This window comes from Choloepus didactylus, chromosome 1, assembly GCF_015220235.1.
Source record: "Choloepus didactylus isolate mChoDid1 chromosome 1, mChoDid1.pri, whole genome shotgun sequence".
Classification (NCBI taxonomy): domain Eukaryota; kingdom Metazoa; phylum Chordata; class Mammalia; order Pilosa; family Megalonychidae; genus Choloepus; species Choloepus didactylus.
The window spans coordinates 109,981,870-110,008,057 of record NC_051307.1 but is presented as its reverse complement, the minus strand read 5'-3'; the positions used below and the strand labels follow the sequence as shown (position 1 = coordinate 110,008,057).

General features: G+C 39.9%; 1 protein-coding gene and 1 pseudogene across 3 annotated transcripts in view; one reads left to right on the top strand and one right to left on the bottom strand.

The window, feature by feature from the left end:
• The window catches only part of ATP11B (ATPase phospholipid transporting 11B (putative)), a 165,966-nt gene that overhangs the window by 22,241 nt on the left and 117,537 nt on the right, over positions 1-26,188 (top strand). The window lies entirely within an intron of this gene.
• On the bottom strand, positions 9,419-25,916 carry LOC119537313 (annotated as a pseudogene).

Below are 26,188 nucleotides of genomic sequence, written 5' to 3'. Positions count from 1 at the left end.
ATGAACCATCAATATGTTGCATACAAGAGACTCATCTTAGACACAGGGACACAAAGAAACTGAAAGTGAAAGGATGGAAAAAAATATTTCATGCAAGCTACAGCCAAAAGAAAGCAGGTGTAGCAATATTAATCTCAGATAAAATAGACTTCAAATGCAGGGATGTTTTGAGAGACAAAGAAGGCCACTACGTACTAATAAAATGGGCAATTCAGCAAGAAGAAATAACAATCGTAAATGTCTATGCACCCAATCAAGGTGCCACAAAATACATGAGAGAAACACTGGCAAAAGTAAAGGAAGCAATTGATGTTTCCACAATAATTGTGGGAGACTTCATCACATCACTCTCTCCTATAGATAGATCAACCAGACAGAAGACCAATAAGGAAACTGAAAACCTAAACAATCTGATAAATGAATTAGATTTAACAGACATATAGAGGACATTACATCCCAAATCACCAGGATACACATACTTTTCTAGTGCTCACGGAACTTTCTCCAGAATAGATCATATGCTGGGACATAAAACAAGCCTCAATAAAATTAAAAAGATTGAAATTATTCAAAGCACATTCTCTGACCACAATGGAATACAATTAGAAGTCAATAACCATCAGAGACTTAGAAAATTCACAAATACCTGGAGGTTAAACAACACACTCCTAAACAATCAGTGGGTTAAAGAAGAAATAGCAAGAGAAATTGCTAAATATATAGAGACGAATGAAAATGAGAACACAACATACCAAAACCTATGGGATGCAGCAAAAGCAGTGCTAAGGGGTAAATTTATAGCACTAAACGCATATATTAAAAAGGAAGAAAGAGCCAAAATCAAAGAACTAATGGATCAACTGAAGAAGCTAGAAAATGAACAGCAAACCAATGCTAAACCAAGTAGAAGAAAAGAAATAACAAGGATTAAAGCAGAAATAAATGACATAGAGAACAAAAAAACAATAGAGAGGATAAATATCACCAAAACTTGGTTCTTTGAGAAGATCAACAAGATTGACAAGCCCCTAGCTAGAATGACAAAATCAAAAAGAGAGAAGACCCATATAAACAAAATAATGAATGAAAAAGGTGACATAACTGCAGATCCTGAAGAAATTAAAAAAATTATAAGAGGATATTATGAACAACTGTATGGCAACAAACTGGATAATGTAGAAGAAATGGACAATTTCCTGGAAACATATGAACAACCTAGACTGACCAGAGAAGAAATAGAAGACCTCAACCAACCCATCACAAGCAAAGAGATCCAATCAGTCATCAAAAATCTTCCACAAATAAATGCCCAGGGCCAGATGGCTTCACAGGGGAATTCTACCAAACTTTCCAGAAAGAACTGACACCAATCTTACTCAAACTCTTTCAAAACATTGAAGAAAATGGAACACTACCTAACTCATTTTATGAAGCTAACATCAATCTAATACCAAAACCAGGCAAAGATGCTACAAAAAAGGAAAACTACCGGCCAATCTCCCTAATGAATATAGATGCAAAAATCCTCAACAAAATACTTGCAAATCGAATCCAAAGACACATTAAAAAATCATACACCATGACCAAGTGGGGTTCATTCCAGGCATGCAAGGATGGTTCAACATAAGAAAATCAATCAATGTATTACAACACATTAACAAGTCAAAAGGGAAAAATCAATTGATCATCTCAATAGATGCTGAAAAAGCATTTGACAAAATCCAACATCCCTTTTTGATAAAAACACTTCAAAAGGTAGGAATTGAAGGAAACTTCCTCAACATGATAAAGAGCATATATGAAAAACCCACAGCCAGCATAGTACTCAATGGTGAGAGACTGAAAGCCTTCCCTCTAAGATCAGGAACAAGACAAGGATGCCCGCTGTCACCACTGTTATTCAACATTGTGCTGGAAGTGCTAGCCAGGGCAATCCGGCAAGACAAAGAAATAAAAGGCATCCAAATTGGAAAAGAAGAAGTAAAACTGTCATTGTTTGCAGATGATATGATCTTATATCTAGAAAACCCTGAGAATCGACGATACAGCTACTAGAGCTAATAAACAAATTTAGCAAAGTAGCGGGATACAAGATTAATGCACATAAGTCAGTAATGTTTCTATATGCTAGAAATGAACAAACTGAAGAGACACTCAAGAAAAAGATACCATTTTCAATAGCAACTAAAAAACAAGTACCTAGGAATAAACTTAACCAAAGATGTAAAAGACCTATACAAAGAAACTACGTAACTCTACTAAAAGAATAGAAGGGGACCTTAAAAGATGGAAAAATATTCCATGTTCATGGATAGGAAGGCTAATGTCATTAAGATGTCAATTCTACCCAAACTCATCTACAGATTCAATGCAATCCCAATCAAAATTCCAACAACCTACTTTGCAGACTTGGAAAAGCTAGTTATCAAATTTATTTGGAAAGGGAAGATGCCTCAAATTGCTAAAGACACTCTAAAAAAAAAACGAAGTGGGAGGACTTACACTCCCTGACTTTGAAGCTTATTATAAAGCCACAGTTGCCAAAACAGCATGGTACTGGCACAAAGATAGACATATAGATCAATGGAATCGAATTGAGAATTCAGAGATAGACCCTTAGATCTATGGCCGACTGGTCTTTGATAAGGCCCCCAAAGTCACTGAACTGAGCCATAATGGTCTTTTCAACAAATGGGGCTGGGAGAGTTGGATATCCATATCCAAAAGAATGAAAGAGGACCCCTACCTCACCCCCTACACAAAAATTAACTCAAAATGGACCAAAGATCTCAATATAAAACAAAGTACCATAAAACTCCTAGAAGATAATGTAGGAAAACATCTTCAAGACCTTGTGTTAGGCGGCCACTTCATAGACTTTACACCCAAAGCAGAAGCAACAAAAGAGAAAATAGATAAATGGGAACTCCTCAAGCTTAGAAGTTTCTGCACCTCAAAGGAATTTCTCAAAAAGGTAAAGAGGCAGCCAACTCAATGGGAAAAAATTTTTGGAAACCATGTATCTGACAAAAGACTGATATCTTGCATATATAAAGAAATCCTACAACTCAATGACAATAGTACAGACAGCCCAATTATAAAATGGGCAAAAGATATGAAAAGACAGCTCTCTGAAGAGGAAATACAAATGGCCAAGAAACACATGAAAAAATGTTCAGCTTCACTAGCTATTAGAGAGATGCAAATTAAGACCACAATGAGATACCATCTAACACCGGTTAGAATGGCTGCCATTAAACAAACAGGAAACTACAAATGCTGGAGGGGATGTGGAGAAATTGGAACTCTTATTCATTGTTGGTGGGACTGTATAATGGTTCAGCCACTCTGGAAGTCAGTCTGGCAGTTCCTTAGAAAACTAGATATAGAGCTACCATTCAATCCAGCGATTGCACTTCTCGGTATATACCCGGAAGATCGGAAAGCAGTGACACGAACAGATATCTGCACGCCAATGTTCATAGCAGCATTATTCACAATTGCCAAGAGATGGAAACAACCCAAATGTCCTTCAACAGATGAGTCGATAAATAAAATGTGGTATATACACACGATGGAATACTACGCGGCAGTAAGAAGGAACGATCTCGTGAAACATATGACAACATGGATGAACCTTGAAGACATAATGCTGAGCGAAATAAGCCAGGTACAAAAAGAGAAATATTATATGGTACCACTAATGTGAACTTTGAAAAATGTAAAACAAATGGTTTATAATGTAGAATGTAGGGGAACTAGCAGTAGAGAGCAATTAAGGAAGGGGGAACAATAATCCAAGAAGAACAGATAAGCTATTTAACGTTCTGGGGATGCCCAGAAATGACTATGGTCTGTTAATTTCTGATGGATATAGTAGGAACAAGTTCACAGAAATGTTGCTATATTATGTAGCTTTCTTGGGGTAAAGTAGGAACATGTTGGAAGTTAAGCAGTTATCTTAGGTTAGTTGTCTTTTTCTTACTCCCTTGTTATGGTCTCTTTGAAATGTTCTTTTATTGTATGTTTGTTTTCTTTTTAACTTTTTTTTTTCATACAGTTGATTTAAAAAAGAAGGGAAAGTTAAAAAAAAAAAGAAAAACAAGGAAAAAAAAAGATGTAGTGCCCCCTTGAGGAGCCTGTGGAGAATGCAGGGGTATTCGCCTACCCCACCTCGATGGTTGCTAACATGACCACAGACATAGGGGACTGGTGGTTTGATGGGTTGAGCCCTCTACCATAAGTTTTACCCTTGGGAAGACGGTTGCTGCAAAGGAGAGGCTAGGCCTCCCTATATTTGTGCCTAAGAGTCTCCTCCTGAATGCTTCTTTGTTGCTCAGATGTGGCCCTCTCTCTCTGGCTAAGCCAACTTGAAAGGTGAAATCACTGCCCTCCCCCCTACGTGGGATCAGACACCCAGGGGAGTGAATCTCCCTGGCAACGTAGAATATGACTCCCGGGGAGGAATGTAGACCCGGCATCGTGGGGCGGAGAACATCTTCTTGACCAAAAGGGAGATGTGAAAGGAAATGAAATAAGCTTCAGTGGCAGAGAGATTCCAAAACGAGCCGAGAGGTTACTCTGGTGGGCACTCTTACGCACACTTTAGACAACCCTTTTTAGGTTCTAAAGAATTGGGGTAGCTGGTGGTGGATACCTGAAACTATCAAACTACAACCCAGAACCCATGAATCTCGAAGACAGTTGTATAAAAATGTAGCTTATGAGGGGTGACAATGGGATTGGGAAAGCCATAAGGACCACACTCCACTTTGTCTAGTTTATGGATGGATGAGTAGAAAAATAGGGGAAGGAAACCAACAGACAAAGGTACCCAGTGTTCTTTTTTACTTCAATTGCTCTTTTTCACTTTAATTATTATTCTTGTTATTTTTGTGTGTGTGCTAATGAAGGTGTCAGGGATTGATTTAGGTAATGAATGTACAACTATGTAATGGTCCTGTAAACAATCGAAAGTACGATTTGTTTTGTATGACTGCGTGGTATGTGAATATATCTCAATAAAATGATGATTAAAAAAAAAAAAAAACCCATTAGTGACTGTCCTAGTTTGCTAATGCTGCAGAATGCAAAACACCAGAGATGGATTGGCTTTTATAAAACGGGGATTTATTTCGCTACACAGTTACAGTCTTAAGGCCACAAAGCGTCCAAGGCAACACATCAGCAATTGGGTACCCTCACCGGAGGATGGCCAATGGCCTCCGGAAAACCTCTGTTAGCTAGGAAGGCAGCTGGCATCTGCTCCAAAGCTCCGGCCTCAAAACGGCTTTCTCCCAGGACGTTCCTCTCTAGCAAGCTTGCTCCTCTTCAAACATCACTCCCAGCTGCACTCTCTTCCTCCCCCCGAGTCAGCTCATTTATGTAACTCCACCGATCAAGGCCCACCCCGAATGGGTGGGGCCACGCCTCCATGAGAACATCTCATCAGAATCATTGCCCACAGCTGGGTGGGGCACATTCCAAGCAAATCCAACCATCACCAAAACGCCTGCCCCACACAAGACTACAAAGATAATGGCATTTGGGGGACACAATACACTCAAACCGGCACATTCCACCCCCTGGAACCCAAAATGACATTATCTTTCCAAATACAAAATACATTCATTCCATCACAATATCACAAAAACTCAAACCATTTCAGTAACAAAAGTTAAGTACAAAATCCCATCAAAATCAATTTAGGCGTGGTCAGTCCCAAGGCACAATCTTTCTTTAGCTGTGGATCTGTGAACTTAGAACAAGTTACGTGCTTCTAATATACAAAGGAGGGACATTCATAGGATAAACATTCCCATTGACATAAGGAGAAACAGTAAGGAAAACAGGGTTAACAGGAGCAAAACAGTTCTTAAAACCTGCAGGACAAACTCCATTAGATTTCAAAGTCTGAGAGTCATTTACAGAACAATGTTGCATCCTTGGGGCTTGAGAGAGCGGGAGCCTAACCCTTCCCAAGGGCCTTTTCGGCAGCCTGTTCCTCTCCAAACACTTAGGTGAGTGCTCCAACATTTCCACACATTGGGGAGACCACCTTCTCGGCCCCACTCTCCTCAAACATCGGGGCAGCTCCCGGATTCCCTTCCATCTCCGGGTCACACGCTCAACCCCTTCAGAACAGTGTGGTGGCAGCCAGGCTTTCCCCAATTCCCTGGGAATGTGCTCCAACCTCTTTGGGACCTGAGGTGGCAAAACTCTTCCAGAGCATCGAGGCGGAAAGCCCGCCCTCGACCTCCAGGGCAAACTCACCCTTTCCATGCATGTGGGCTGCTCCGCTCTCCCAGCCCTAAACCTCTTGACTCCAGACCTCAACCTCCATGGCTCTGTCTTTGAAGAGATTTTTCCTTTAATTTTTTCCTTGTCTGTCTCCTCCAGTCCAGACCGGCAATGGCTCCGTCTATAAAGATCTCGCAAAAATTCTGTTGGCTTTGCATGAAGCATGCAGGGGTCAAAGCCATCAGACAATAGGAGTTTCCACAAATCCTTTCTGCTTAACTCCTTTTCCAATCTTGGCTTGTACTGAAATGGCGGCTGGGTTCCATGTTTGGTTACATCCTCACGTTGGGCTGTAGCTTCTGGGATTCCACTCCCTGGAAGCCTGTAATTTTCCAAGCCATCAACTTCTGATTTCTTTGAACCCAAGAGTTCAGTTCTAAGTTTATCTCTCTCTGCTCGCATTTTACTATAAGCTGCAAGGAGAAGCCAGGATACGTCCTCCACACGTAGTCTGGAGATCTCCTCAACTAAGTATTCCAAGTTGTTGCTTCCAGATTCTTCCTTCCATCTGACACCAGGACTCAATTTTGCCAAATTCTCTGCCATTTTAAAACAAGGATCGCCTTTCTTCCAGTTTACAACACATTCATCATTTCTGTTCAAGTCCTCATCAGAAGTATCTTTAGAGTCCATATTTCTACAAACAGTCTCTTTAAAGCAGTTTTGGCCTTTTCTATCAAGCTCCTCACAACTCCTCCAGAAATTCCCCCTTATCCATTTAAAAAGCTGTTCCAACATGTTTGGTATTTGCAAACTCAGCAGCAAAAGCACCCCACTTCTCTGGTACCAAAATCTGTCTTAGTTTGCTAATGCTGCAGAATGCAAAACACCAGAGATGGATTGGCTTTTATAAAACGGGGATTTATTTCGCTACACAGTTACAGTCTTAAGGCCACAAAGCGTCCAAGGCAACACATCAGCAATCGGGTACCCTCACCGGAGGATGGCCAATGGCCTCCGGAAAACCTCTGTTAGCTAGGAAGGCAGCTGGCATCTGCTCCAAAGCTCCGGCCTCAAAACGGCTTTCTCCCAGGACGTTCCTCTCTAGCAAGCTTGCTCCTCTTCAAACATCACTCCCAGCTGCACTCTCTTCCTCCCCCCGAGTCAGCTCATTTATGTAACTCCACCGATCAAGGCCCACCCCGAATGGGTGGGGCCACGCCTCCATGAGAACATCTCATCAGAATCATTGCCCACAGCTGGGTGGGGCACATTCCAAGCAAATCCAACCATCACCAAAACGCCTGCCCCACACAAGACTACAAAGATAATGGCATTTGGGGGACACAATACACTCAAACCGGCACAGTGACATTTCTTATTATGGATATTGTATACTAAAGCAAAGTGCAGAAAGGGGAAATATCAGAATCTAAGATGATGAAGGAACTCTTGATTAGTGACACAGTTCAAAATAAAAATTATTTTTTTTTGCAAGAAACAAAATTTCTTGAAACTTTCAATTTTTTTAGCTTAGTGTATAATTTACATACAATAAAATGCACCAATTTTAAGTGTGCAACTCAATGACTTTTGACAACTGTATAGCATCATATGACTATCACCACACTCAAAATATAGAATATATCCATCTCTCCAAAATGTTTTTTCATGCCCCTTTGCAGCCAGTCCCTCTCCTCCTTACCTCCAGCACTAGCCACCTCTGATCTGCTTTCTATAATATAGGTTCTTTTTTTCTAGGATTTCATATAAGATAGCATCATACAGTGTGAATGAATCTTTTGTATCTGACTTGTTTCATTTTACATAATGCTTTTGAGATTCATCTTTGTTGTTGTATCAATCTTAGTAGTTCATTCATTTTTATTGCTAAGTAGTGTATCATTTTATGGTTCTGCCACAGTTTGTTTAGCCCTTTACCAGTTGATGGGTATTGTGTTGCTTCCAGTTTTGGGTATTATGAATAAAGCTGCTATGAACATTCACAGGTGTTTGTTTGATCATATGTTCTCCTTTCTGTTGGGTAGAAACCAAGGAATGGGATTGCTGGGTTATGTGTTAAATGTTTGATCTGGTTTGCTAGAGCTGCCATTATGCACAATACCAGAAATGGATTGGCTTTTATAAAGGGGATTTATTAGGTTACAAGTTTACAGTTCTAAGGCCATGGAAGTGTCCAAACTAAGGCATCAACAAGAGGATACCTTCACTGAAGAAAGGCTGATGGCATCTGGAACACCTCTGTCAGCTGGGAAGGCATGTGGCTGGTGTCTGCTGATCCTTTGTTCCTGAGTTCTGGTTTCATAAAAAACAGTTATATAGCAATTAATATGAGCCAGATTCTCATGTCTTCTATAAGATTTTCTGGGTTGTTATACCATTGATTACATATCTAAAGCATTTTGATCTAATTCACTTTCTAGGTTATTTTTCCATATTCCATACTTAACAGAGAACAATTGCATAATTAGACAATTTCATCTGTCCCTGACACTGAACTACACAAAATACATATAAAAAAAAAATTTCAGCATTTCTGTCTACTCTTATTCATTAGCCTTAGGTTTAGTGGGTTTTTTTTTCCTTTATTAAACCACTTAACATATATTTACTTTTGTATACAGACTTATGTTGCAGCCCAAGAGGGCCATGCCAGTCCAAAGGCCAAAGAAGACAACAAGCATTTTCTGATACATGAACCTTTATTCAGGGCTTACTTACATACAGGGTGAGAAGTCGTGGAGAGATCATGACAGCTCTCTCAGGCCAGCCAGGCACCACATTCACAGGAAAAACAACCGAGTGATGCAAAAAGGGCAGAAAGCCTTTTATAAGGGTTTAGACAAAGGCCTTCCTAAGGATGGGGGGAGGATAGATGCAGGAACAGGTCATTCTGACCTGGAGGTGGTGCAGGAAGGGCTAGAATAACACTTGAACAATTGCATTTTGCTCTTTTTGTGAGACTAAGAGCCTCTCACTTCCTGCCTGCTTGCATAAAGTTACATTTTAAGGTCAATCTACCCTTTTTCTCTTAAAAAGCATTTAGCTGCCTAGGTCATGCAGACTGCTGTGCACCAAAGATCTGCAGGCCTGTTTTGCTCAGGCCATGGGTTGCCACAACTTATCTAAGAAAAAAAATGGTGTGATTTCATATACCTTAGAGAAAACTTGACTTCTGGGTTTCAGAAAGATGGAAATTTTTCCAGGAGAAATTTTCTTTCTGTTTCTTTATATTTTTCTTTCTTGCTATGATGTGGGCTTGTTTCTCAGTTCTCAGTCTGACAAACATTCCACATAACACATTGCAAAGAATCTTTCTCTATTGTATCTTTTACTTAGTTGCCAAGGTGTAGGCCACTGCTTAAACTTGTGCCAGATTATTCTTATAAAATGTCTCTTCTCTAAGCACCAGGTCTAGTTTTGTCTTGACCAGTCTGAAGAAGCCATAGGGCATCTTGTTTTTGCTGGACAACTTTTGTCTAATGTTTCCATTATGTAATGTTTTGTAATCACCTTGGGCTTGGCATTGATACTCTCTGCCTCTTGGCCTCCTTGTCTAGTTAGGAGCATGTTTTTTTCTTCCAGCAGGATACCAAAGTTTATGTAACTCTTCATTACCCTTTTTTTTTTTAACACAATTTTACTGAGATACGTTCACCATATCATACAATCATCCAAAGTGTACAATCAGTTGTCACAGTATCCTCATATAGTTGTACATTCATCACCACAATCAATTTTTGAAACTTTTCCTTACTCCAAAAAAAAAAAAAAGTAAAAAAGAACACCCAAAGCATCCCCTTACCCCCCATCCCCCCCATTATTCCTTCACTTTTCGTCCCCATTTTTCTACTCATCTGTCCATACACTGGTTAAAGGGAATATAAGCCACAAGGTTTTTATAATCATGTTGATACCATATGAGTGCCCTAGTTATATAATCGTCTTCAAGAATCTAGGCTACTGGATTGCAGTTCAACAATTTCAGATATTTCCTTCTAGCTATTGTAATACACTAAAAGCTAAAAAGGGATATTTATGTAAAGCATAAGAATAACTTCTAGAATGACCTCTCAACTCCAGTTGAAATCTCATTTCTCTTACCCCTTCTGGTCCAAGAAGGCTTTCTCAATCCCATGATGCCAAGTTCAGGCTCATCCCTGGGAGTCATGTCCCACACTGCCAGGGAGATTTATACCCCTTGGAGTCATGTTCCACATGGGGGGAGGACAGTGAGTTCACCTGCCTAGTTGGCTTAGAGAGAGACACCACATCTGAGCAACAAAAGAGGTTCTCTGGGGGTGACTCTTACGCACAATTATAAGTAGGCTTAGCCTCTCCTTTGCAGTAACAAGCTTCATAAGGGCAAGCTCCAAGATCAAGGGCTCGGCCTTCTAAATGGGTAGTTCCCAATGTTTGTGAGAATATCAGGAATTCCCAAGGTGGGGAAGTTTAATATTACTACATTTTTCCCCAGTCCCTCAAGGGGGCTTTGCAAATACTTTTTTATTCTCTGCCCAAATTATTCTGAGATATATTGGCGCTTCACAGTAACCTATAGAAACCAACCAGATCTTACTCCCTATTCAAGCTTACATGTAATTATTTTGTTTGAATAAACTGACTTTACAAGTTAAATTATATAGCATGCTGCAGAAAATATAGATTTTTGCATCAAATAAACTTATCTCCTTGGGTCTCATACAGAATTTGAAGTTTTAAAGCACAGCCAATATCATCCTTTACCCTTTCGACTGATTTACCATAGTCCTAACTACGTCCATTTCTTTCATATCTCTATTTGAAGTCTCATCTCTTTTTCATCTTCTTTAACAGTTGCTATATGGGATAATGCTGACATTCATAGCTGCCAAACTTGGCTCAAAGTCTTAGGTGCCACACAGATACCCAAAGTTCCAGGGACTAACCATGTTATACAGAAAGAGCTCAGCATCTCAGAATTTAGAAGTAACCATTACAACTCAGGAATAGATGTGACTGCTATAAGAGCTTACAATCTAAGAACCTTTACAATAAGTCTTCCCCTGATAACCTATGCTCTCAGATTCAATTCTCAGAGTTTGCACATTATAGTTAGTCCATATTAATGTGGCGTTATAATATTTGTCTTTTTGTTTCTAATTTGTTTCACTTAACATTCTGTTCTCAAGATCCATTCGCCTGGTTGCATGCCTCACAACTTCATTCCTTCTTGCAGCTGCTCAATATTTCATTGTATGCATACACCACAGTTCACCATTCCATTCATCAGTTGATATACCCTTAGACCACCTCCATCCTTTGCAAATTGTGAATACTGCTGCCATAAATGCAGGTGTGCAAATGTCCATTCCTGCCCCTGCTCTCAGTTCTTCCAAGTATATACCCAATAATGGGGTTGCAGGACCATATGGCAACCCCATCCTTAGCTTCCTGTGCAACTACCTCTCTGACCTCCAGATGGCTGCAGCATTCTACTTCCCTACCAGCGGTGAATAGGTACATCCCTCTCTCCACATTTCCTCCAACATTTGTATCCCTCTGTTTATTTATTTTTTTATTCTTGTTTTTTTTATTTAATAAATTTTATTTTGAAATAAATTCAAACTTACAGGAACAGTTGCAAAAACAGTACAAACCCCAAACACAGAACTCCAGCATACCCCGACCCCCCTCCCGATACCCTGATCCACCACCTTTAACATCCTGTCACAACACCATTTCTTTCTTTCCCTTCCTCTCTCCCTCCCTCCCTATCTTTCATCGATCACCTATTGCTCTGTCCTCTGAACATATGAGAGCAAGCTGCACATATCTTTGAACAAACAATATAATTCATGTATACCTTTCCCATGGACAAGAACATTCTTTTATGCAATCCCATTAAGTACAGCTAAGAAGTTCAAGAATTCGATGTTGATACCAAGCTTACATTCTATATTTCCTTTTTTTTTACGTCTCATCTGTGTCCCTTTGAGCCTCCTCTCCTCCATCTTCAGATCCCATCCAGAATCATCCTTGGCATTTAATTGTCATCTATTTAGACTGTCATTTTTTTTCAATTGTGGAAACATATATACAGCCTAAATCTTCCCATTCCACCCCTGCCCCCAGCATTCCATTAGTGGGATTAATCACATTTAGAATGTTGCAATGCTATCACCTTCCCACCATCCATTACTAGAAGTTTCCCTTCAACCCAAACAGAAACCCTACACTAATTATTTCTTAACTCCCCATTGCCACTTCCCCCACTTCTTGTAACCCATACTCTACTTCTCATCTCTATGGTCATATTCTCTGATACTTTCTTTGTGTTTACCGTGGGGCTTAAATTTAACCTCTTAAATCTATAACAATCTTGTTTTTCTTTGATACCAACTTAAATTCAACATGACACACAAACTATGTGCCTATACTCCATCATTCCCCCACCTTTATGTAGTTCTTATAAAAAATTACATATTTTACATTGAGTCCAAAACCACTGACTTATCATTATAGTTTATGTATTTTAGATCCTGTAGAAAGTAAACAGTGGAGTTACAAATCAAAAATGCAGTAGTATTGGTATTTATACTTATTATGTGATCTTTACTGCAAATCTTTATTTCTTCATGTAGTTTCAGTCAATTGTTTAGTGTCCCTTCCTTTCACCTACTCAACTCCCTTTAGCATTTCTTGTAGGACTGATCTACTGGTGCTGAAGTCCCTCAGCTTTTGATTATCCGGGAATGTTTTCATCTCTCCCTCATTTTTACCGTCCAGGTGTTTGTGAATTCTCCAAGTCTCTGATGGTTATTGACTTCTATCTGTATTCCATGGTGGTCAGAGAATGTGCTTTGAACAAATTCTTTTTTTTTTTTTTAATTTATTGAGGCTTGTTTTTATGTCCCAGCATATGGTCCATTCTGGAGAAAGATCCATGATCACTAAAGAAGCATGTGTGTGTCCCAGTGACCTGGGATGTAATATTCTGTATATGTCTGTTAAAATTCTCTTTATCTCTCTCTCCTTTCATTGTTTCTCTGTTGGTGGGGCTCTCTTTAGTATCTGAAGTAGGGCAGGTCTTTTAAAAAATTAGCAAAATCTTTCAGCATTTGTTTGTCTGTGAAAAATTTAACCTCTCCCTCAAATTTGAAGGAGAGTTTTGCTGAATAAAGTATTCTTGGTTGGAAATTTTTCTCTTCTCAGAATTTTAAATATGTCATACCACTGCCTTCTCGCCTCCATGGTGGCCGCTGAGTAATCACTACTTAGTCTTACATTGTTTCCTTTGTATGTGATGAATTGCTTTTCTCTTGCTGCTTTCAGAACTTCTTCCTTCTCTTCAGTATTTGACAGTCTGATCAGAATATGTCTTGGAGTGGGTTTATTTGGATTTATTCTATTTGGAGTTCACTGGGCATTTATGCTTTGTGTATTTATATTGTGTAGAAGGTTTGGGAAGTTTTCCTCAACAATTTCTTTCAATACTCTTTCTAGACCTTTACCCTTCTCTTCCCCTTGTCTTCCCCAGTGAGTCTTAAAGCTGGACGTTTTATTTTATCTATCATATCCCTGAGATCTATTTTGATTTTTTCGATTTTTTTCCCCCATTCTTTCTTTTATTCTTTCATTTTCTGTTCTGTGGTCCTCGAGGAGGCTGAGTTGTTGCTTAACTTCCTCTAATCTTGTATTATGAGTATCCAGAGGCTTTTTTTTTTTTTCCAGCATTTTATTGAGATATATTCACATACCACGCAGTCATACAAAACAAATTGTACTTTCGATTGTTTACAGTACCATTACATAGTTGTACATTCATCACCTAAATCAATCCCTGACACCTTCATTAGCACACACACAAAAATAACAAGAATAATAATTAGAGTGAAAAAGAGCAATTGAAGTAAAAAAGAACACTAGGTACCTTTGTCTGTTTGTTTGCTTCCCCTACTTTTCTACACATCGATCCATAAACTAGACAAAGTGGAGTTTGGTCCTTATGGCATTCCCAATCCCACTGTCACCCCTCATAAGCTACATTTTTATACAACTGTCTTCGAGATTCATGGGTTCTGGGTTGTAGTTTAATAGTTTCAGGTATCCACCACCAGCTACCCCAATTCTTTAGAACCTAAAAAAGGTTGTCTAAAGTGTGCGTAAGAGTGCCCACCAGAGTGATCTCTCGGCTCGTTTTGGGATCTCTCTGCCACTGAAGCTTATTTCATTTCCTTTCACATCCCCCTTTTGGTCAAGAAGATGTTCTCCATCCCACGATGCCGGGTCTACATTCCTCCCCGGGAGTCATATTCCACGTTGCCAGGGAGATTCACTTCCCTGGGTGTCTGATCCCACGTAGGGGGGAGGGCAGTGATTTCACCTTTCAAGTTGGCTTAGCCAGAGAGAGAGGGCCACATCTGAGCAACAAAGAGGCATTCAGGAGGAGACTCTTAGGCACAAATACAGGGAGGCCTAGCCTCTCCTTTGCAGCAACCGTCTTCCCAAGGGTAAAACTTATGGTAGAGGGCTCAACCCATCAAACCACCAGTCCCCTATGTCTGTGGTCATGTTAGCAACCATGGAGGTGGGGTAGGCGAATACCCCTGCATTCTCCACAGGCTCCTCAAGGGGGCACTACATCGTTTTTTTTTTTTTTTTTTTTTTTTACTTGTTTGTCTTTTTTATTTTTTTTTTTTTTTAACTTTCCCTTCTTTTTTCAAATCAACTGTATGAAAAAAAAAAAGTTAAAAAGAAAACAAACATACAATAAAAGAACATTTCAAAGAGACCATAGCAAGGGAGTAAGAAAAAGACAACTAACCTAAGATAACTGCTTAACTTCCAACATGTTCCTACTTTACCCCAAGAAAGTTACATACTATAGCAACATTTCAGTGAACTTCTTCCTACTACATCCATCAGAAATTAACAGACCATAGTCATTTCTGGGCATCCCCAGAACGTTAAATAGCTTATCTGTTCTTCTTGGATTATTGTTCCCCCTTCCTTAATTGCTCTCTACTGCTAGTTCCCCTACATTCTACATTATAAACCATTTGTTTTACATTTTTCAAAGTTCACATTAGTGGTAGCATATAATATTTCTCTTTTTGTGCCTGGCTTATTTCGCTCAGCATTATGTCTTCAAGGTTCATCCATGTTGTCATATGTTTCACCAGATCGTTCCTTCTTACTGCCGCGTAGTATTCCATCGTGTGTATATACCACATTTTATTTATCCACTCATCTGTTGAAGGACATTTGGGTTGTTTCCATCTCTTGGCAATTGTGAATAATGCTGCTATGAACATTGGCGTGCAGATATCTGTTCGTGTCACTGCTTTCCGATCTTCCGGGTATATCCCGAGAAGTGCAATCGCTGGATCGAATGGTAGCTCTATCTCTAGTTTTCTAAGGAACTGCCAGACTGACTTCCAGAGTGGCTGAACCATTATACAGTCCCACCAACAGTGAATAAGAGTTCCAATTTCTCCACATCCCCTCCAGCATTTGTAGTTTCCTGTTTGTTTAATGGCAGCCATTCTAACCGGTGTTAGATGGTATCTCATTGTGGTCTTAATTTGCATCTCTCTAATAGCTAGTGAAGCTGAACATTTTTTCATGTGTTTCTTGGCCATTTGTATTTCCTCTTCAGAGAACTGTCTTTTCATATCTTTTGCCCATTTTATAATTGGGCTGTCTGTACTATTGTCATTGAGTTGTAGGATTTCTTTGTATATGCAAGATATCAGTCTTTTGTCAGATACATGGTTTCCAAAAATTTTTTCCCCATTGAGTTGGCTGCCTCTTTACCTTTTTGAGAAATTCCTTTGAGGTGCAGAAACTTCTAAGCTTGAGGAGTTCCCATTTATCTATTTTCTCTTTTGTTGCTTGTGCTTTGGGTGTAAAGTCTAGGAAGTGGCCTCCTAATACAAGGTCTTGAAGATGTTTTCCTACATTATCTTCTAGGAGTTTAATGGTACTTTCTTTTATATTGAGATCTTTGGTCCATTTTGAGTTAATTTTTGTGTAGGGGGTGAGGTAGGGGTCCTCTTTCATTCTTTTGGATATGGATATCCAACTCTCCCAGCCCCATTTGTTGAAAAGACCATTATGGCTCAGTTCGGTGACTTTGGGGGCCTTATCAAAGATCAGTCGGCCATAGATCTGAGGGTCTATCTCTGAATTCTCAATTCGATTCCATTGATCTATATGTCTATCTTTGTGCCAGTACCATGCTGTTTTGGCAACTGTGGCTTTATAATAAGCTTCAAAGTCAGGGAGTGTAAGTCCTCCCACTTCGTTTTTCTTTTTTAAAGTGTCTTTAGCAATTCGAGGCATCTTCCCTTTCCAAATAAATTTGATAACTAGCTTTTCCAAGTCTGCAAAGTAGGTTGTTGGAATTTTGATTGGGATTGCATTGAATCTGTAGATGAGTTTGGGTAGAATTGACATCTTAATGACATTTAGCCTTCCTATCCATGAACATGGAATATTTTTCCATCTTTTAAGGTCCCCTTCTATTTCTTTTAGTAGAGTTATGTAGTTTTCTTTGTATAGGTCTTTTACATCTTTGGTTAAGTTGATTCCTAGGTACTTGATTTTTTTAGTTGCTATTGAAAATGGTATCTTTTTCTTGAGTGTCTCTTCAGTTTGTTCATTTCTAGCATATAGAAACATTACTGACTTATGTGCATTAATCTTGTATCCCGCTACTTTGCTGAATTTGTTTATTAGCTCTAGTAGGTGTATCGTTGATTTCTCAGGGTTTTCTAGATATAAGATCATATCATCTGCAAACAATGACAGTTTTACTTCTTCTTTTCCAATTTGGATGCCTTTTATTTCTTTGTCTTGCCGGATTGCCCTGGCTAGCACTTCCAGCACAATGTTGAATAACAGTGGTGACAGCGGGCATCCTTGTCTTGTTCCTGATCTTAGAGGGAAGGCTTTCAGTCTCTCACCCTTGAGTACTATGCTGGCTGTGGGTTTTTCATATATGCTCTTTATCATGTTGAGGAAGTTTCCTTCAATTCCTACCTTTTGAAGTGTTTTTATCAAAAACGGATGTTGGATTTTGTCAAATGCTTTTTCAGCATCTATTGAGATGATCAATTGATTTTTCCCTTTCGAGTTTTTAATGTGTTGTAATACATTGATTGTTTTTCTTATGTTGAACCATCCTTGCATGCCTGGAATGAACCCCACTTGGTCATGGTGTATGATTTTTTTAATGTGTCTTTGGATTCGATTTGCAAGTATTTTGTTGAGGATTTTTGCATCTATATTCATTAGGGAGATTGGCCGGTAGTTTTCCTTTTTTGTAGCATCTTTGCCTGGTTTTGGTATTAGATTGATGTTAGCTTCATAAAATGAATTAGGTAGTGTTCCATTTTTTTCAATGTTTTGAAAGAGTTTGAGTAAGATTGGTGTCAGTTCTTTCTGAAAAGTTTGGTAGAATTCCCCTGTGAAGCCATCTGGCCCTGGGCATTTATTTGTGGGAAGATTTTTGATGACTGATTGGATCTCTTTGCTTGTGATGGGTTGGTTGAGGTCTTCTATTTCTTCTCTGGTCAGTCTAGGTTGTTCATATGTTTCCAGGAAATTGTCCATTTCTTCTACATTATCCAGTTTGTTGCCATACAGTTGTTCATAATATCCTCTTATAATTTTTTTAATTTCTTCAGGATCTGCAGTTATGTCACCTTTTTCATTCATTATTTTGTTTATATGGGTCTTCTCTCTTTTTGATTTTTTCAGTCTAGCTAGGGGCTTGTCAATCTTGTTGATCTTCTCAAAGAACCAACTTTTGGTGATATTTATCCTTTCTATTGTTTTTTTGTTCTCTATGTCATTTATTTCTGCTTTAATCCTTGTTATTTCTTTTCTTGTACTTGGTTTAGGATTGGTTTGCTGTTCATTTTCTAGCTTCTTCAGTTGATCCATTAGTTCTTTGATTTTGGCTCTTTCTTCCTTTTTAATATATGCGTTTAGTGCTATAAATGTCCCCCTTAGCACTGCTTTTGCTGCATCCCATAGGTTTTGGTATGTTGTGTTCTCATTTTCATTCGTCTCTATATATTTAGCAATTTCTCTTGCTATTTCTTCTTTAACCCACTGATTGTTTAGGAGTGTGTTGTTTAACCTCCAGGTATTTGTGAATTTTCTAAGTCTCTGATGGTTATTGACTTCTAATTGTATTCCATTGTGGTCAGAGAATGTGCTTTGAATAATTTCAATCTTTTTAAATTTATTGAGGCTTGTTTTATGTCCCAGCATATGATCTATTCTGGAGAAAGTTCCGTGAGCACTAGAAAAGTATGTGTATCCTGTTGATTTGGGATGTAATGTCCTGTAGATGTCTGTTAAATCTAATTCATTTATCAGATTGTTTAGGTTTTCAATTTCCTTATTGGTCTTCTGTCTGGTTGATCTATCTATAGGAGAGAGTGATGTGTTGAAGTCTCCCACAATTATTGTGGAAACATCAATTGCTTCCTTTAGTTTTGCCAATGTTTCTCTCATGTATTTTGTGGCACCTTGATTGGGTGCATAGACATTTACGATTGTTATTTCTTCTTGCTGAATTGCCCCTTTTATTAGTATGTAGTGGCCTTCTTTGTCTCTCAAAACATCCCTGCATTTGAAGTCTATTTTATCTGAGATTAATATTGCTACACCTGCTTTCTTTTGGCTGTAGCTTGCATGAAATATTTTTTTCCATCCTTTCACTTTCAGTTTCTTTGTGTCCCTGTGTCTAAGATGAGTCTCTTGTATGCAACATATTGATGGTTCATTTTTTTTGATCCATTCTGCGAATCTATATCTTTTAATTGGGGAGTTTAATCCATTTACATTCAACGTTAAAACCGTGAAGGCATTTCTTGAATCGGCCATCTTATCCTTTGGATTATGTTTGCCATATTTTTCCCTCTCTCTATTAATATCCTTTATTGTACCCATACCGAATCTCTTTAGTACTGAACCTTTCTCCAAGTCTCTCTGTCCTGTCTTTGTTTCTCTGTCTGTAGGGCTCCCTTTAGTATCTCCAGTAGGGCAGGTCTCTTGTTAGCAAATTCTCTCAGCATTTCTTTGTCTGTGAAAAATTTAAGCTCTCCCTCAAATTTGAAGGAGAGCTTTGCTGGATAAAGTATTCTTGGCTGGAAATTCCTCTCACTCAGAATTTTAAATATATCGTGCCACTGCCTTCTCGCCTCCATGGTGGCTGCTGAGTAGTCACTACTTAGTCTTATGCTGTTTCCTTTCTATGTGGTGAATTGCTTTTCTCTTGCTGCTTTCAGAACTTGCTCCTTCTCTTCTATGTTTGACAGTGTGATCAGTATATGTCTCGGAGTGGGTTTTTTTGGATTTATTCTATTTGGAGTTCGCTGAGCATTTATGATTTGTGTATTTATGTTGTTTAGAAGATTTGGGAAGTTTTCCCCAACAATTTCTTTGAATACTCTTCCTAGACCTTTACCCTTTTCTTCCCCTTCTGGGACACCAATGAGTCTTATATTCGGACGTTTCATATTATCTATCATATCCCTGAGGTCCATTTCGAGTTTTTCAATTTTTTTCCCCATTCTTTCTTTTATGTTTTCATTTTCCATTCTGTCATCTTCCAGGTCACTGATTCGTTGTTCAACTTCCTCTAGTCTTGTACTATGAGTGTCCAGAATCTTTTTAATTTGGTCAACAGTTTCTTTAATTTCCATAAGATCATCCATTTTTTTATTTAGTCTTGCAATGTCTTCTTTATGCTCTTCTAGGGTCTTCTTGATTTCCTTCATATCCCGTACTAGGGTCTCATTGTTCATCTTTAGTTCTTTGAGTAGCTGCTCTAGGTGTGTCTCTTCTGGTCTTTTGATTTGGGTGCTTGGGCTTGGGTTATCCATATCGTCTGGTTTTTTCATATGCTTTATAATTTTCTGTTGTTTTTGGCCTCGTGGCATTTGCTGACCTTGATAGGGTTCTTTTAGGGTTTGTAGACCAGTTGAAGTCCTTATCTCTAATTTATCAGATCTACAGCTTCGTGGAGTACACTTTCTCTAACTAACCAGCAGGTGGCGTCCACGAGCCACCTGTTCTCCACAAGCCAGATCTCCCCTGCTTAGCCTTTTTGGTGAGTGGGGGAGTGAGTCTTGTGGGGCCCAATTGGTGTCCCAAGCTTGCGTGTGTAGTTGGTGTTGCCTGCCCTGTATGTGGGGCGTGTTTCTGGGCAGTCGGGGAGGGGGGGTGGCCCTAACAATCAAATCTCCCTGATGATCCTAGAGTTTTAAAGCTACTGCAATAGTCTAATCCTTCAGTTCAGTCCTGCCACAGTTTGTCTCTGCCACTGACCCACAAGTCTTTGGTATAGGTGTATGGCTCCTGAGACTTGCAAGTGGGCCCCTCTTCCAGGCTGTGCACCCCGGGTCCTCTGTTGAGGGATGACTGTGCTATGTCGCAGGTGAGTGCCGTCCCCCCAGGGCAGTTCTGGGCTGCTGGGCTGTGTTGGGAGGCTCCCAGTCTGCTCAAATGATGGCTGAATGGGGCTCTGTTAATTCACACTGCTCCCCCTTCCCAGCTCTGGGACATTCAGCTGAGGTTGCAGGGAAGGCTAATGTCCACGCCCAGTTTTGTGGTGTGTGCCTGTTATTTGAAGCACTTCCGTCACACTGGGTTGTCTGGGGCAGCTCTGGGCTATGGGGCTGGCGATGGGCAGGAGTGTTTCCTGTCCACCAGGATGGTGGCTGTGAGCGGACACCCCCCTTTTCTTCGGAAGTTGTGTTGTTTAGTGAATTTTCTCAGCCACTGGATTATTGCCTTTTGTCTCAGAGCTCTCTTAGTTCTGCTCTTGACTTGACGTGCCCAAATTTCAATTCTTTGAAGCTTTCTGTATTGAGCTTCTTAGAGTAATTGTTTTAGAAAAAGCAAAAAGGATTTAAAAAAAAAAAAAAAAAAAAAAAAAAAAAACCGGCCCTCCTCAGAGATCTAATGGGTTATTGAAATGCTAATAGACAAAGCAACCAGGGCCATTAAGGAAAAGTGCCCAGGGCAGAGAGATCAGCCTTGCTTTGGGATTTGCATATGCGCCTCAAGGCCTGATCTCCGCCCTTCCCCTTTCTGTGTTCACCAGAACTCCAAAAATCCTCTGCTTTTATTTTGGAGTTTTTCGTGTTGTTTTTTTTCTATGCCTGTCTCCTCTCTGCTGGGCTGGCTGCTCTCAGAGTCTCTGGTGTCTGGCCTCAGTCTATCTATGGTTGGAGTTTGAATCAGTAGAATGAGTTTCCGGTAAGAGCAGCCACTGCAATTCTCCCTTCTCCTTCCTGGAGCTGACAGCCCCTCCTCCCCCGGGACTGAGCCTGGCAGGGAGGGGCGCGGGTCCCCTGGCCGCAAAAACTTACAGATTTCGCTGATCTCAGCAGTTCCACGTTTTCATGAGTGTTGTATGAAGTATGCCCAAAGACAGATTGCTCTGTGGTGTCCAGTCCACGCAGTTCCTGGCTTTTTACCTACTTTCCTGGAGGAGTAACTAAAACATACAGCTCACCAGTCTGCCATCTTGCCCCGCCTCTCCAGAGGCTTTTTAATTTGGCCTACAGTTTCTTTAATTTCCATAAGATCTTCTATTTTTTTATTTACTCTTGCAGTTTCTTCTTTATGCTCTTCTAGGGTCTTCTTTATGTCCTTTATATCCTGTGCCATGCTCTTCTTCATGTCCTTTATATCCTGTGCCATGCTCTTGTTGCCTGTCTGTAGTTCTTTGATTAATTGTACCAAGTACTGTGTGTCTTCTGATCTTTTGATTTGGGTGTTTGAGTTTGGGTTCTCCATATTGTCCGGTTTTATCATATGCTTTAAGATTTTCTGTTGTTTTTGACCTCTAGGCATTTGCTTTACTTGATATGGTTCCTTCTGGCTGTAAAAAAATTACCAATCTCTAAACTTTCTCTAACTAGGTAGCATCTGGCATCCACGAGTCACCTATTCCCCTCAAGTCAGTTCTCCCCGACTTTGTCTTTGTGGTATGTGGGGTCCAATTGGTGCACTTAATTTGGGTGTGTTGTTGGTGCTGTCTGCCCTGAATGAGGGGCGTGTATCTGAGCGGTTAGGGAGGAAGGGCAGCTTTAATAATCAAACCTCCCAGGTGTTCCTGGAGATTTAAGGCTGTTCTCTGCTGCTGACCCACAAGTCCTTGGTATTGGTGTAGGTTCCCTGGGATTTCTGAGCGGGTTCCCCTTGCCTGCTCTGCTCTTCCAGGACCTCTGCTGAGGGAGGGCTGCGCCACATCACAAGTGCGCACTGGCCTCCAGGGAAGCCCTGGGCCACCGGGCCATGCAGGGGCATTCCCAGCCCGCTTGAAAGATGGTTGAATGGGACACGTTAATTTCCCCCTTTTCACACAGCTCTGCCCTCCTCCGGGACAGTCAGCCGTGGGTGTATTAAAGACCACTGTCCACGGCCGATAATTGTGGCATGTGCACAGTGCTGTGGGAAAGAATACCCATCACACTGGGTTTCCCGGCGCGGCTCTGGGCTGTGGGCCTGGCCCCAGGCAGGAGTGTCCCCCACCTGCCGGGGAGACGGCTACAAGTCGTGCACTTGTTTCTCCTTTTGGCTCCCCTTTGCTCCCCTGGCCCCAAGACAGTAGTGGGTGTGGGAAGGGGTATCCTCCACACCAGACACCGAGTCGTTAGCCCAGCCTGCTCCCGCCATGCTTCACTGTGCAGTTCTCCCAGTCGTATCTGCAGCTGCGTCCGGGCTTTTTTTTTTTTTGAAGAACTAGTCAGTCTCCAAACACTAACCCACCGTTTTCCCCACACCGCAGTGCGACCAAGGGACTTTCAGCTGACTCACTCAATCGTTTCAGAATGCAGACTCCTGGTTTCACCAAATGCATGGTCTCTGTGGTTTTAGCAGACCTTGTCTGGCTGGTGCATCGCTGAAACTGGTGTTCTGGGTCACTTTCAGGTTTTTATCTAGTATTTTTCACGGAGGTGTCTTTTTGCTCTGTCTCACCTAGCTGCCATCTTAGGCTCCCCAGGAATATTCTTTTAAAGGATGGTTCAGCAGTTTTCTAATTTGTCCAGATGAAGGAAATAATTGAGACATATTCAGATGAAAGAGAATAAATATACCTCAGGGGTCCAGGAGCCCACTGAGCAGCATGTCAATCAGAAGTTTTCATCCCTTCATGGTGACCAAACTGAAGGAGGGGCACTTCCCAAATATGGGTCTGTTGCTCGATGCAGCTAGTAAAAGTCACACTGAACCTAGCTGAAGAGGAAAGATGGTTTATTATGCTGGAAGAAAGCAGGGGAAATTTTCCCAAATCTGCTTCCCTGAAGTGTTTCTCCAGTTTGGTTTTATACCCAGGTGCAGAGACAAAGAGAGATAATTACTCAGCTAACAGGCAACAAGAATGATCCCTCTGTTTATTTTTTAAACAGTTTTTTCACACACCATACAGTCCATCCTAATTGAATAATCCATGGTTCCTGGTACAATCACGTAGTTACGCATTCACTACCACAATCTATATGAGGACATTTCTATTTCTCCACAAAGAGAGGAAGAGGAGAAGAAATAAATGAAGAATAAAAAAATAAAAGAAAAAACTAAGCTAAAATAAAAAGGTCACACAACAACAACATCACCAAGAATCCCGTACCCCTCACTTATACCCCCCTCTTATTGACATTTAGCTTTGTTGTATTGCCTTTGTTACAGTTATGGAAGCCTATTACAATGTTACTGTTAACTATAGACTGTAGTTTATGTTGATTATGTTTTTTCCCCTATACCATCCCATTTTCAACACTTTGCAACGTTGACATTCATTTGTTCTCCTTCATGTAAAAACATTTTTATATTTTTACGTTTAATCATCATTGACCACGCTAGGTTTCACCGAGTTAGATAGTCCCAGTCTTTATCTGGTAACTTTCCTTCTAGTTGTACATTGCCCCTAGCCTTCAACCATGCTCACACTCATCTTTATTCAGTGTACTTAACAATGTTGTGCTGCATCACATAGTATTGTGCTCTCCATTTCTGGATCTATACAATAAATCCTGTTGAACATTCTGTGCTCCTTCAGCATCAAATGCCTGATCTCTACCCTCTTTCTATCTCCTGATAACCTGTGCTTTCAAATTTAACTCCCAAATTTCACTCATTAATATTAGTTCATATTACTTTTAGTTCACATTAGTATTTGTCCTTTTGTTTCTGGCTAATTTCACTCAACATAATGTCCTCAAGGTTCATCCACATTGTTGCATGCTTCATGACTTTATTCTGTCTTACTGCTGCATAATATTCCATCATATGTATATACCACAGCTTGTTTATCCATTTATGCACATTTGAGCTATTTCCTTCTCTTGGCAATTGTGAATAATGCCACTATAAACATTGGTGTGTCTGTTCATGACTCTGCCTTCATTTCCTCTGAATATTTATCTAGTAATGGGATTGCTGGATCATATGGCACTTTTATACTTAGCTTCCTGAGGAACTACCAAACTGCCTTCCAGAGTGGCTGCACCATTCTACATTCCCACCAACAGTGAATAAGTGTGCCTGTTTCTCCATATCCTCTCCAGCACTTGTAATTTTCTGTTTTTTTTTTTTTATATAATGGCCATTGTAGTAGGTGTGAGATGATATCTCATTGTGGTTTTTATGTGCATTTCCCTAGTAGGAAATTTGCATTTCCCTAGTGAAGTTTTTGAGCCATTTTTATTTCCTCTTCAGAAAAGTGTCTGCCCATGTCTTCTGCCCATTTTTTAATTGGATTGTTTGTCTTTTTCTTGTTGAGTTATAGTATCTCTTTATAAATTCTGGATATTAAACCCTTATCTGATATATGGTTTCCAAATATTGTCTCCCATTGCGTAGGCTGTCTTTTTATTTTTCTGACAAAGTCCTTTGGTGCACAAAAGTGTTCAGTTTCAAGGAGATCCCATTTATCTATTTCTTGTTTCATTCTCGTGCTTTGGGTGTATGTTCTAGGAAACTTACCTTCTATCACCAGAACTTTCCAGATATTTCCCTATGTTTTCTTCTTAATGCTGTATGTTATTAGCTCTGATCTTTACATCTTTGATCCATTTTGAGTTAATTTTTGTATAAGGTGTGTGATAGGAGTCCTCTTTCATTCTTTTGGTTATGGATATCCAGTTCTTCAAACACCATTTATTGAAGTGGCTGCCCTGTCTCAGTTGCTTTGGCTTGACCAGCTTCTCAAAGATCAATCATCTGTAGATGAGAGGGTCTATTTCTGAACATTCAATTCAATTCCATTGGTCAGTATATCTATCTTTATGCCAGTACCATCCTGTTCTGACCACTTTCAGCAGGAAACTTTTATGAAGTTTATGTAACTCTTCATGACGTTTGTTCCTTAATTGCTGACAGTTCCATGAAGCTCCAGATTTCACCTTTTCTTCCCCTAATTCTTTGGATCATAAAAAAAATTCTTCTGGTCCTTTCCATGATGACATGGTATGAAGTAATCTACATTGGTGAAAAGATGCAACATTTGGCATATTCTTAAGCAACAAACTGAGAGCAAACCTCTGACCTGGACTAGCAGGGGTCTGAGAAGTAACTAACACCATGGAAGCCTTCAGGGCAGCTGAGACCAATCAGCAAATAGCCACCAAATGTGACTCTGCCATTTTTTCACATGGGTTTAGTTTTGTGTGCGTGCAGTCCACAGTAAATTATCCAAATATTATTTTAATGAATATTTCATCTTCCTTCTCCAACTTCTAAAAAATCAGCACTTAAAGAGCAAAATAGATTTTAAAAGTTATACTATAATTGCAAATAAGTGGTAAAAGAAAATAAAAAGAAAGGTAGAATAAAAGTTCTTTAGAAACTACAGAAGTAGTTTTTATAGCATCAAGAGTTACATGAAATTTGTCTTAAGAGCTTATTAGTAAATCTG